The sequence below is a fragment of the Capra hircus genome, chromosome 14, assembly GCF_001704415.2.
Source record: "Capra hircus breed San Clemente chromosome 14, ASM170441v1, whole genome shotgun sequence".
Taxonomy (NCBI): Eukaryota; Metazoa; Chordata; class Mammalia; order Artiodactyla; family Bovidae; genus Capra; species Capra hircus.
In genome coordinates, this window is record NC_030821.1 from 94,174,339 (window position 1) to 94,186,555 (window position 12,217).

A 12,217-nucleotide genomic window follows, 5' to 3' on the forward strand; every position below is an offset into this window, starting at 1 on the left:
CCAGGTAGCTACAGGAGGACGGGGTCTTCTGATTGCACAGCGGAGCTCTGCTTAACATCACTTCCTATTAGTATTAACCTCCTTTTCAGTTACTTCAGGTTTATTCTGAAATAATCAAAGAACAGGTTTTCCTGGATTTATTTTTTATTATGAGCTCCTTCTTTCCTGTTATTATCTTCCCTCCTTTTGATTTGATTTAGATTTATTCTGAAGTAACTTAAGATCCCATCCTCCTAAAGTAGTTTTTCCTTGTAACGACCTTATCCTTGAAGGCCAACTTGTCCTTTTTTTTAATTTACCACTCTTACTGTGTTGAAGATGGTGTTATGGGTTTTCTTTAAAGATGCAACAGCAGCAGATGGTATAAACCTACTCTTGAAGTATAAACCTACTCTGAATATAGCCTCCACCTGAGACCTGGGCTTGACATGATTCCTTTAGGCATGTAGAGGATTTGGCATTGGCCAGTTAGTCCTAGAATGTGCTCTTAAAAACCCCACACTTTTCCCAAGCAACAATATGGAAGGCTCTGTATGTAATGCACACTCAACAGGTTATGCAGCCCATATGTATGCCATGAATTCATCCCCCTACAAAATCTAAGAATAGGAAATGGTGCCAATTTGTGGAAAGAGCAAGGATACCCTTGTCCTTGATGACACTTGTCACCTTTCTGAGAATCAAACCCCCTTCCATCAGGTTTACCAGGACCTAGTGTTTTCTGCTGCCTCTAAGAAGCTATTGGTTTCTGACTCAGTAAGTCTGCTGGTACCACAAATAGAAGTGTTTCTTACTACCAATGTGTGACCTGATGGAATCAGAAGTTTTACTTCCAACTATTCAGGATTATTAACAACCAAGTGAAAACTGAGACATACACCCTTGGCGATACTTTCCATACAGTCTAGTGGTTATTAACCTCTCCAAGCCCCACGCCTACCTTTGGGGCATTTATGGGGTATATTGGGCTTGAATCCCTGGAGAACTCTTTCCTAAGACATCTGTTCTTAAAATTGGCACACGTGCAACTCTGGACACTTTTGTTCAGTGTTATTCTAATAGTACTGAGCACATGCTGTATTAAAAAAGAAAAAAAGAAACAGTATTATAGTCAGGAGACCAGGGTTCCAACCCCATCGTTAGTGTTAGTAGAGATGTGATATTAAGCAATTGTTTAATATTGCTGTAAAACTGAAAAAATTATAGTACCCAAACACAAAGTTGCTCTGTGTTTCAAATGAGACTAGGACGTGTGGATTCACTTTATCCAATATTAGATAGCTGTGACTGCCACTGTTCTTGCTTATCTGACCACAAGCCTGGGAGAACAGTAGGGAGTGCTAATGCCCTGAGCCCCCGCCACAGCAGAACTTGAGTTTTGCGATGCCACCACCGTGGAGTTTCCAATGTGTAAAGACTGAAAATCTTTCTGACCTACTAGTTCAAGATGACCAAATGTCAAAATTAACTTCATAGATTCCATGACTACCTATGCTCAGGAAGTAGCCCAAGAGATTACTTGGGCTAAGAGAAGAGAAGAGGGAAGAAAAGAGACTAGAAAGAACAGAAACAGAGCAGAGAGGAGAAAAGAGTGGGGAGGGAGAAGGAGATTGTTGACAACTGTTGACAGGAATCTTCCCCCTTAAGAGACCCCCTTAGGAATTGCTGGAGGGAACGTAAGTTGTGCACCCACTATGGAAACCAATACAGCTATTCCTCAAAAAAAATTAAGACTAGAACTACCACATGATTCTGCAATTCTGCCCTAAAGAAAACAAAACACTAGCTGGAGAAAATACATGTACCTCATATTCTATTACAATAGCCAAGAGTTACAATAGCAGTGCTGTTTACAATAGCCAAGATATAGAAGCAACCTAAGGACCCATCAACAGATGAATGGATAAAGAAGATATGTTTATATACACAGTGGAACATTACTCAGCCATAAAAAAGAATGAAATGATGCTATTTGCAGCAACATGGATGGACCTAGAGATTATCACACTCAGCAAAATAAGTGAGAAAGAGAAAGACAAATACCATATGCTTTCACTTACATGTGGAATCTACAATACAGAACAAATATGCTAACATAGCAAAACAGAAACAGAGTCACAGATACAGAAAACAAACAGGTGGTTGCCAGAGGGCAGAGCAGGAGAGAGAGGGAAGAAATAGGTGAGGGAACCTGAAAGGTACAAAATAAGTGAGTCCCAAGTATAAAGGGTGCAGTGTGGGAAATAGAGCCAATGACTGTACAATGTCTTTGTATGGTGATATCGTAACTAGACTTATCTTGGTGATGGTTTCAAAATGCATTAGAAATACCAAATCACTGTGTTGTGTAACAGGCACTAACAAAGGGCTTTAGGTCAATTATGGCTCAAAACAAACAAATAAACTCATAGAAAAAGAGACCAGATGTGTGTTTAACAGAGGCAGGGAGTGGAAGGTGGAGGAGTTGAATGAGGATGGTCAAAAGGCACAAACTTCCAGCTATAAGTGCCATGGATATGATGTACCATGCAATAAGTATAATGAGCTCTGCTGTGCATTATATATGAAAGTTGCTAACAGAGTAAATCCTAAGAGTTTTAAAAATTATATATATATATATATACATATATATATATATATCTCCATTTCTTTAATGCTGTATCTATATGAGATGATGGGTGTTCGCTGAACTTACAGTGTTAATCATTTCATGATGTGTTCAAGTCAGGGCATTGTACTGTGCACCTTAAACTTCTGCAAAGCTGTGTGTCAATTATATCTCAGTAAAACTGGAAGAAAAAAAGATTAAATAAAATAAAAATAATTTTAAAGGGACCCCCCCCCTTAGGGGGAAATTATACTATACTGTGGAAATCTACTAATAGTCTATTTTAATATGCTCACATAAATGCATTAGCTATAAACAGCTATTCATACCTGTATTCTCAAAACCAGACCAGCAAATATTTGTTGATTTGTTGCTGGAAGAAAAGAAGGTAGATTTATATCTCCTGGTCTCCAGTTAATTGTGCTATTGAAAACAAACAATTAACTGTAGCTTAACCTATGTCTAAATTATAATCTGAACACAGCACCTGCCTCCCATTAAAGAAAAATATTGAGGAAAGCTTGGACCCGAGTTTACATTTGTTTTGCAGTATGATTCCTGAGGGAGAAAACACTTGATTGTTGAACCCACTAAGGGGCCTGGAGCAGACCTCCGACTTTGCTACCATTACTCCTTTCTGCCAGTATTTGCAACCCAAAGACTTTCAGAAAATCTCTCCTTACCTGCATGACTGCAGTTGAAGGCAAAACTTCCTCTGAGCTGCTCCCACCTGCTACACCCATTTGCTCCCATTTGCTTCCAGTATATGTCCACCTGGAAGGACAGCACAACCCGCAGGCACCACCAAGCTCACCTGATGAGGCCGCAGGGGAAGCAGGCCTGTCCTTCTTGTCCCAACCATTCCCGTCAGGCTGGTCTGCTGGCTTCCACCTCTAGGCATGAAGCGTGACAACCAATTAAAATATTATTTTGCTAAAACAACACTGAAAGAGATATTGGAACTTTTAAAAAATGTGTTTTTTAATTGTTTAGGGACTTCCCTGGTGACTGAGATGGTAAAGAATCTGCCTTCAAAGCAGGAGACCTAGGTTCGATCCCTGGGTCAGGAAGATCCCCAGGAAAAGGGAATGGCTACCCGCTCCAGTATTCTGGCCTGGAGAATTCCACAGACAGAGGAGTCTAGTGGGCTACAGTCCATGGGGTCGAAATGAGTCCAAAAGAGATATTGGAACTTTTTAAAAGTGTATCTTTTAATTGTTTGAATTCAAAACTTTATGACATTTCATAGTCAAAAGTCAATGAGTATGAATCAATAATAAGTAAATATATATATAAATACATAAGTTTTCAAAATTTCACTAAGCAGCAGATGTTAAGAGCATAGATCCTAGGGGCTCTGGAAGGAGTCAGAAAATGGAACGACGCTCAGTACAGTGGATTTCCTCCAGGCCTGATTTTTGCCAACTTCTGAAGATCACAGATGCCAACTATAAGCAGGTAATTCCTGCCAGAAGCTCCCAGGGAAGAGGGTGTCTTCAGGGCTTTCTGTGACCCCACCTTCCTCTAGCTTTACATCCAAATTAGACCAGTTAACTGCAGCTCAGTCACTGGAGCTGCACGTGGCTTCTGGAACACAGAAGTGGGTGCATTGCTGAGCACAAGTGTGGGAGCAGAGACCCCTAAAGGATACTCAGTTCATGTGCAAAGGACCAACTAAGAAAGCTTCCCAGGGCCTTCCAGTTACTGGGGAAAGGGAAGAAACACAAGGTAACTGCACTGGGGTACCTCAAAGACAGCTTGACCTGAGAGCCCGGAAAATCATCAGCCTTCCTGCAGACTAGTGCCTTTGAAGGTAGAGAATCCGCCTGCAATGCTGGAGACCCAAGACTTGATTCCTGGGTCAGGAAGATCCCCTAGAGAAGGAAATATCATCCACTCCAGTATTCTTGCCCGGGAAATCCCACAGACGGAGGAGCCTGCTGGGCTACAGTCCATGGAGTCACAAAGAGTTGGACATGACTGAGAGGTTAACACTTTCACTTTCCTGCAGCCCTCTTTCAGGAAGGTTTGATGGAATGCAGCTCCCTGGTAGCTCAGACGGTAAATAATCTGCCTGTGGTGCAGGAGACCTGGGTTCAATCCCTGGGTTAGGAAGATCCCCAGGAGGAGGGCGTGGCAGCCCACTCCAGTATTCTCGCCCGGAGAATCCCTCTGGACAGAGGAGCCTGGTGGGCTACAGTCCATGGAGTTGCAACGAGTCAGACATGACTGAGCAACTAAGCACAGCACAACCAGAGGTTGCCTTAGAAAGGGGGCAGCCAGGTCAAGCAGGAGGGTCAGTGTGATGCCCCCTGATAACAGCAGGAGGCCCAGTTTCCCCCTTTGCAGCCATAGGAAGCAAGATGATCTGCCCCACAGGCACAAAACACGAACCCTCGCCCACGCTTCCTGGCATCCTGGTGCTAGATCCTTCCTCAGCCTCACCATCAACAAAAAGCCCCTCAGCCCTCAACCAAGCAACAGCCCAATGACTGTGAGGTCCGGCGGAGGAAGTGGCTGCTACAGACTGGGCTGTGGGCCACTCCAGCTCCTCCTGGCCTGGCCCTGGTGGCCCAAGAAGTAGGTGGGAGGGTCTCGCCGTCCTCCACCCCAGGCAGCCCAGGTGTGACTCTCAGGGTTCATGACACCTCCTTACCAGTGCTGTAAGAGGGGCAGCCCTGAGTTCAAAAGGAGGGCGTGGCACTCTTAACTGGACTGAGAAGGTGGTTGCTTTGCTGTGTCTGGAGGCAGGAGATTAAAACCCACTCAGAGCCCCAGGCCCAGGAGAACAGCTCAGATGTGTGACTGGAATGGAAAGCAGACAAAGAAATGCAACATTATTGCTGTGACCAGACCATGAAATTTCTTCTTCCATTTATTATTGTTAATAAACTACTGGAAAGGATTAAGCTCTTTTGCAGAAATGGTGTGGTAGATTAAACTCCTTCCTGCATATTTAAGGTTATGAACCTGTCATGAGATGTAGCCAGGAGTATTTTATCTGCAATCAGAATCCCTTCCGAGACGGTGGCATCTGGTTCGCTTGGCTGCTGGTCTGCAGAGCACGTTCTTTCTCACATCCTCACAGCCCAAATGAGCCCTCCCCGTTCCAGGCCCTTCTCTCCCCACAGGTGATCCTCCTTGTCCTTCACTGCAGGTGATGAAGCCACCGTGAGCTTTTCCAGCCCAGCTCCCTCTTCACGTCGTGCCCACACAGTCTCCACCCTGTGGAGGATACGTTCATCCACACGACCAAGGCTAGCCCTCCACCATGTGCCCGTCCCCTCGGCTTGCTTCTTAGTCACCGAGTCATGTCTGACTCTTTGCAACCCCATGGACTTTCATCTGCCAGGTTCCTCTGTCCATGGGATTTCCCAGGCAAAATACTGGAGTGGGTTGCCATTTCCTTCTCCAGGGGATTTGCCCCACCCAGGGATCAAACCTGAGTCTCCTGCATTGGCAGGTGAATTCTTTACCGTCTGAGCCACCAGAGGAGCCCCTTTCTCGGGTACCCCCTGACAAAGCTCCCAGCTCCCCTCTGCAGACTTGGCCTCTCTGCAGACAGGCACAGATTCATCCTAGAAATCCCCACCTCACGTCAGAGATTCCCAGGAGTTCTCACCCCAGTTTCTCACTCTGTTTGTTACCAATGTTCTTGAAAGCGTTATTTGTTTACTGAACACTTACTGAGGTCCTCTTATTTTGTGGCAAACTTCATGCTAGAAAACAAAGAGTAGAGAAACAGTTGAGGAAATGCGGCCCAAGGGAGAGCAGAATAGACCACCCCTCATGATAAGAGCCAATAGGAAATGAGCAGGCCAGAGAGAAACCAGAGGCCCTGCCGTGGACAGTGGGCAGGAGGCCTCTCTGAGGACAGCCAGCTTAGGACAAGATCGCAGAATGAGAAGGAGCCCTGGCAAGGGGGAATGGCTGAGGGGAGAGACTGTGCAAGGGCTCCGTGGAAGGATGGCCTCGCCTGTTCAAGGAGCTAAAAAGGACACTGTGGTCAAAGTGCAGTGAGCAAAGGGAAGCCCAGGGCAGTGTGGGGGTGCCGTGGAGATAGGGTCATGTGCTCCACAGCTCGGAGCTTAGAATTTATTCTGAATTTGGTGAATAGCCATTGCAAGGCTTCTAGAGAGCAGTAAGAAAATAGCCCCTGTGGAGAAGGAAACAAGAGAACCAGGAGCGAAAACAGAAAAGGCAATTGAGAGACGACGGCTCATGATCTTCAAGAGCCAGGACATGGAAACAACCTCAGGGTCATGACAATGGGTCAACAGGAGGGTGTGCTGTACACATGAGGGTATTGCTACTCAGCATAGAAAACGAAGAAACTCTGCCAACTGCAGCCAGGTGGATGGACCTTGACCTCTAAGTGCAACCAGTCAGACAGGGACAGATACTGTATGATCTCACTTATATGTGTTTAAAAAAAATGGGCATAGAAGGAGCCTACCTCAATATAGGCCCTATATGATAAGCCTATAGCAAACATTATTCTCAATGGTGAAAAACTGAAAGCATTACTCCTAGGATCAGGAACAAGAAAAGAGTGTCCACTTTCATCATTATTATTCAACATAGTTCTGGAAGTCATAGCTACAGCAATCAGAGAAGAAAAAGAAATAAAAAGAATCCATATCAGAAAAGAGGAAGTAAAGCTCTTGCTGTTTGCAGATGACATGATATTGTTCATAGAAAACCCTAAAGATAGTATCAGAAAACTACAAGAGCTAATCAGTGAATTTAGCAAAGTTGCAGGATACAAAATCAATACACAGATATCACTTGAAATTCTATATACTAACAATGAAAAATGATACAGAGAAATTAAGGAATCAATCCCATTCACCATTACAACAAAAAGAATTCAATATCTAGGAATAAACTTTCCTAAGGAGACAAAAGAACTGTACACAGAAAAGTATAAGACAGTAATGAAAGAAATCAAAGATGACATAAACAGGTGGAGAGATATTCCATGTTTCTAGGTAGGAAGAATCAATATTGTAAAAATGACTATACTACCAAATGCTATCTACAGATTCAATATGATCCCTGTTAAATTGGTTAATGTTAAATTGGTTAATGGCATTTTTTAAAGAACTAGAACAAAATATTTCACAATTCATATGGAAACACAAAAGACCCTGAATAGCCAAAGCAGTCTTGAGAAAGAAGAATGGAGCTGGAGGAATCAAGCTTCCTGACTTCAGATTATACTACAAAGCTACAGTCATCAAGACAGTATGGTACTGGCACAAAAACAGAAATACAGACCAATGGAACAAGATAGAAAGCCCAGAAAGAAACCCATGTACCTATGGGTACCTTATTTTTGACAAAGGAGGCAAGACTATACAATGAGGCAAATATAGCCTCTTCAATAAATGGTGCTGGGAAAACCGGACAGCTACATGTAAAAGAATGAAATTAGAACACTTCCTAATACCACACACAAAGATAAACTCAAAATGGATTAAAGACTTAAATGTAAGACCACAAACTATAAAACTCTTAGAGGAAAACATAGGCAGAATACTCGATGGCATAAATCAAAGCAAGATCCTCTGTAACCTTCCTCCTAGAGTAATAGAAATAAAAACAAAAGTAAATAAGTGGGACCTGATTAAACTTAAAAGCTTTTGCATAGCAAAGGAAGCCATAAGCAAGGTGAAAAGACAGCCCTCATAATGGGAGAAAATGATAGCAAATGAAACAACTGACAAAGGATTAATTTCTAAAATATACAAGCAGCTCATACAACTCAATACCAGAAAAGCAAACAACCCAATTAAAAAGTGGGAAAAAGACCTAAACAGACATTTCTCCAAAGAAGACATACAGATGGCTAACAAACACATGAAAAGATGCTCAACATCGCTCATTATTAGAGAAATGCAAATCAAAAGTACAATGAGATATCACCTCACACCAGTCAGAATGGCCATCATCAAAAAGTCTACAAACAATAAATGCTGGAGAGGGTGTGGAGAAAAAGGAATGCTCTTGTACTGTTGGTGGGAATGTAAATTGATACAGCCACTATGGAAGACAGTATGGAGATTCCTTTTAAAACTATGAATAAAACCACCATGTGACCCAGCAATCCCACTCCTAGGCATATACCCTGAGGAAACCAAAATTGAAAGAGACACATGTATCCCATTGTTCATTGCAGCACTGTTTATAATAGTTAGAACATGGAAGCAACCTAGATGTCCATTGACAGATAAATGGATAAAGAAATTATGGTACATATACCCAATGGAATGTTACTCAGCCATAAAAAGGAACACATTTGAGAGCTCTAATGAGGTGGATGAACATAGAACCTATTATACAGAGTGAAGTGAGTCAGAAAGAGAAAGATAAATATCATATTCTAACACACATATATGGAATCTAGAAAACTGGTCCTGAATAATTTATTTACAGGGCAGCAATGGAGAAACAGACATAGAGAATAGACTTATGCACATGGAGAGAGTGAAGGAGAGGGTGAGATGTATGGAAAGAGTAACATGGTAACTTACACTACCATATGTAAAATAGATAGCCAATGGGAATTTGCTGTATGGCTCAGGAAACTCAAACAGGGCCTCTGTATCAACCTGGAGAGGTGGGAGGGGGAGGGAGGTGGGAGGGAGTTTCAAAAGGGAAGGGATATATGTATACCTATGACTGATTCATGTTGAGGTTTGACAGAAAACAGCAAACTTCTGTAAAGCAATTATCCTTCAATTAAAAATAAATAAATTTTTAAAAACAGAAGGAGATGAGATTCATGGTTACAGCAGGTATGGGAGTTGGAGTGGAGGAAGATGGTGAAAAGGTACCAGCTTCCAGTTAGAGGATAAACCCACACCAGGGATGTCAGTACCACAAGGTGACTGTAGGTAACTCTGCTGTGTGATATGCAGAAAAGCGAAGAGAGTAAATCCTACGAGTTCTCATCACAAAAAGAAAAGTGTTACCCTTTTATAGTATCTCTGCAGAATGATGGATGTTCACTAACCCTGCTGTGGTCATCATTTCACAGCAAATGTAAATCAAACTGCCAAGCTACATGCGTTGAACAGTGATGCACGTCAACTATCCCTTAATAAAACTGGGAAAAGTATAGTAAAAAAGAGGCTGCTACAGAGCCTGATCTACCATGGTGCCCATGAGGACAGAGAGAAGGGAGTGGACTGGGAATATTGGAGCATCGTAACCTGCTGAGGGGTTCAGAGAGGGACCTGTGGGGAAGGAGCAGCAAGGGTTCCTCGAGGCTTCCAATTGAGCAGCCCACACCCGAGGTTTGTGAGATCTTAGTTCCCTAACCAGGGATTGAACCCGGGGCCCTCAGGGAATTCCTGACAGCGGTATTCTTGATTGGGAAGGGATGTAATTGGCACAGCAGGCTAGGGGTAATAGAAGTTCTGTCTTAAATATATTCAGTTTAAATGACTGGGCAGCATCCAAAGAGAAGTATCAGTTGCAGATATGTGGATCCAGAGCTCAGAAGAGTGGTCCGACTTGGAGGTAGCAACTCAGTGTGTTCCTCATAAAAATGGCATTTAAATCTTGAGAGCATTTCAGATCACCTGGCGAGGGAGAGAAAAGAAGAGACAGAAGAGAAAGGAAAAATTGAAGAACAGAATTTTTCAAAAAAGAGAAAAAGACCCAGAAGCAAACCTTAAGAATCTAATATTCGAAGGTTGACTGGTGTCGGATGAGCCACGTAAAAGAAGCTGCCAAAGATGCAGCTATGACAAACAGCATATTACAAAGCAGAGACAGCACTTGCCAACAAAGGTCTATATAGTCAAAGCTATGTTTTTTTCAGTAGTCATGTACGGATGTGAAATTTGGACCATAAAGAAAGCCAAGGAATTGATGCTTTAGAACTGTGGTGCTGGAGAAGACTTTTGAGAGCTCCTTGAACTGCAAGGAAATCAAACCAGTCAATCCTGAAGGAAGTCAATCCTGGATATTCATTGGAAGGACTGAAGCTCCTTAACTTTGGCCATCTGATGCAAAGAGCCAACTCACTGGAAAAGACCCTGATGCTGGGAAAAATTGAGAGCAGGAGGAGAAGGGAATAACAGAGGATGAGATGGTTGGATGGCATCTCCCACTCAAGGACATGAGTTTGAGCAAACTCTGGGAAAAAGTGAAGGACAGGGAACCCTGGCATGCTGCAGTCCATGGAGTTGCAAAGAGTTGGACGTGCCTGAGCAACAGCAACAACAAAGATGTGAAGGGAAAACCATGAAAGTAAGGCAAGAAGGGAGTCTAGGAAGGGTGGTCAGCTGAGCTGGATGCTTTGGGAGGGTTTATAGCACCAAGTGTCCCTTCCATTACCATTTCTGCCTCTCAATAGGCTTCCCTCCTCCAAAAGCTGGGGAAGGTGACATGACCAAGACTGCTGCTGTTAGAAACCGCTGGTGACCCTGTCCCTGTGTCTAACTCTCTTAGTCCTCATTCTCCTTGTTTTCCATGAGCCTGTGACACCAGGGCTCATCTGGTCTTCTGTGAAGCTCTCTTCTCCATTGAATTCCCATTTACATAACCCGTTCCTAGGCCCCTGCTTTTGAAACAATATACTCCTCTGGCTTTCCTTTTCCTTCTGCCCCTTAAACGCGTGGGTTTCCTGAGGAGGTGTCCTGCACCCCTTCTTCACACTCTTGCTTCCACAGTCACTCAGCACCTGATTCCAAAACCCACATCTGACTCAGGCTCTCCTTCTTAATTCCCTGCTAGTATGGCTTCCCAGGTAGCAGTAGTGGTAAGGAACCCACCAGCCAAAGCAGGAGATTTTAGAGACAAGAGTTTGATCCCTGGATCTAGAAGATCCCCTGGAGGAGAGCAGGGCAACCCACTCCAGTATTCTTGCCTGGAAAATGCCATGGACAGAGGAGTCTGGTGGGCTACAGTCCATGGGCCTACAAAGAGTCAGGCATGACTGAGGTCACACACACACACACACACAGAGAATGTCTTGATCAGCCACATACTGATATTTGAAAAGCCGTCATTGAAAGTTACTCATCTCTGCTCCCAAACCCTCTCCTTCTTGTTGTCGTCTTTCTATTTAGGGGGCCACATTTTCCACTTGAAATTTTCAAATCCTGTTGGTTTGGTCGTCACCTTCCTTCTGGATGATCTATGGACATGCTCCACCTCGTACCATCCCGCTTCCACTGTTCTGAGTCAATCACCCCATCATTCTACCAGGTCAGGCTTGCCTCGTCTGTCCTGGAGTACAGCCAGAACTCTGTTCTAAGGCACACAAGCAGCCCCTGGAGCAGTTTATCATTAGGGAGACAAGACCCAGAGATCATTTCTCAGACACTCCCTGGTCTAGCATCAGAGTAGCTCCAGTGCAGCTAAGTGCACATTCCAAAACCCACCCTGTTTATCCCACTGCTGTGCAGCTGTTCATCTGTATCCCCTCCCTGGATCACTCTCTCATCTCTATCTCTCAAAATATTACCCCTCCTTCAAAGCCTGGGTATGATGACATCTTCCCAACAAAGCTTCTGCAACTCGCCCAAGCTAGTACTAATCTCTCTGAATTTGAGCAGCAGATTATTTGTGCTTCCAGCATACCTGTCTTGCCCG

At 43.6% G+C, this 12,217-nt stretch overlaps 1 protein-coding gene across 2 annotated transcripts in view; it reads left to right on the forward strand.

Moving 5' to 3' along the window:
* The window catches only part of KCNQ5 (potassium voltage-gated channel subfamily Q member 5), a 627,271-nt gene that overhangs the window by 500,626 nt on the left and 114,428 nt on the right, over window positions 1-12,217 (forward strand). The window lies entirely within an intron of this gene.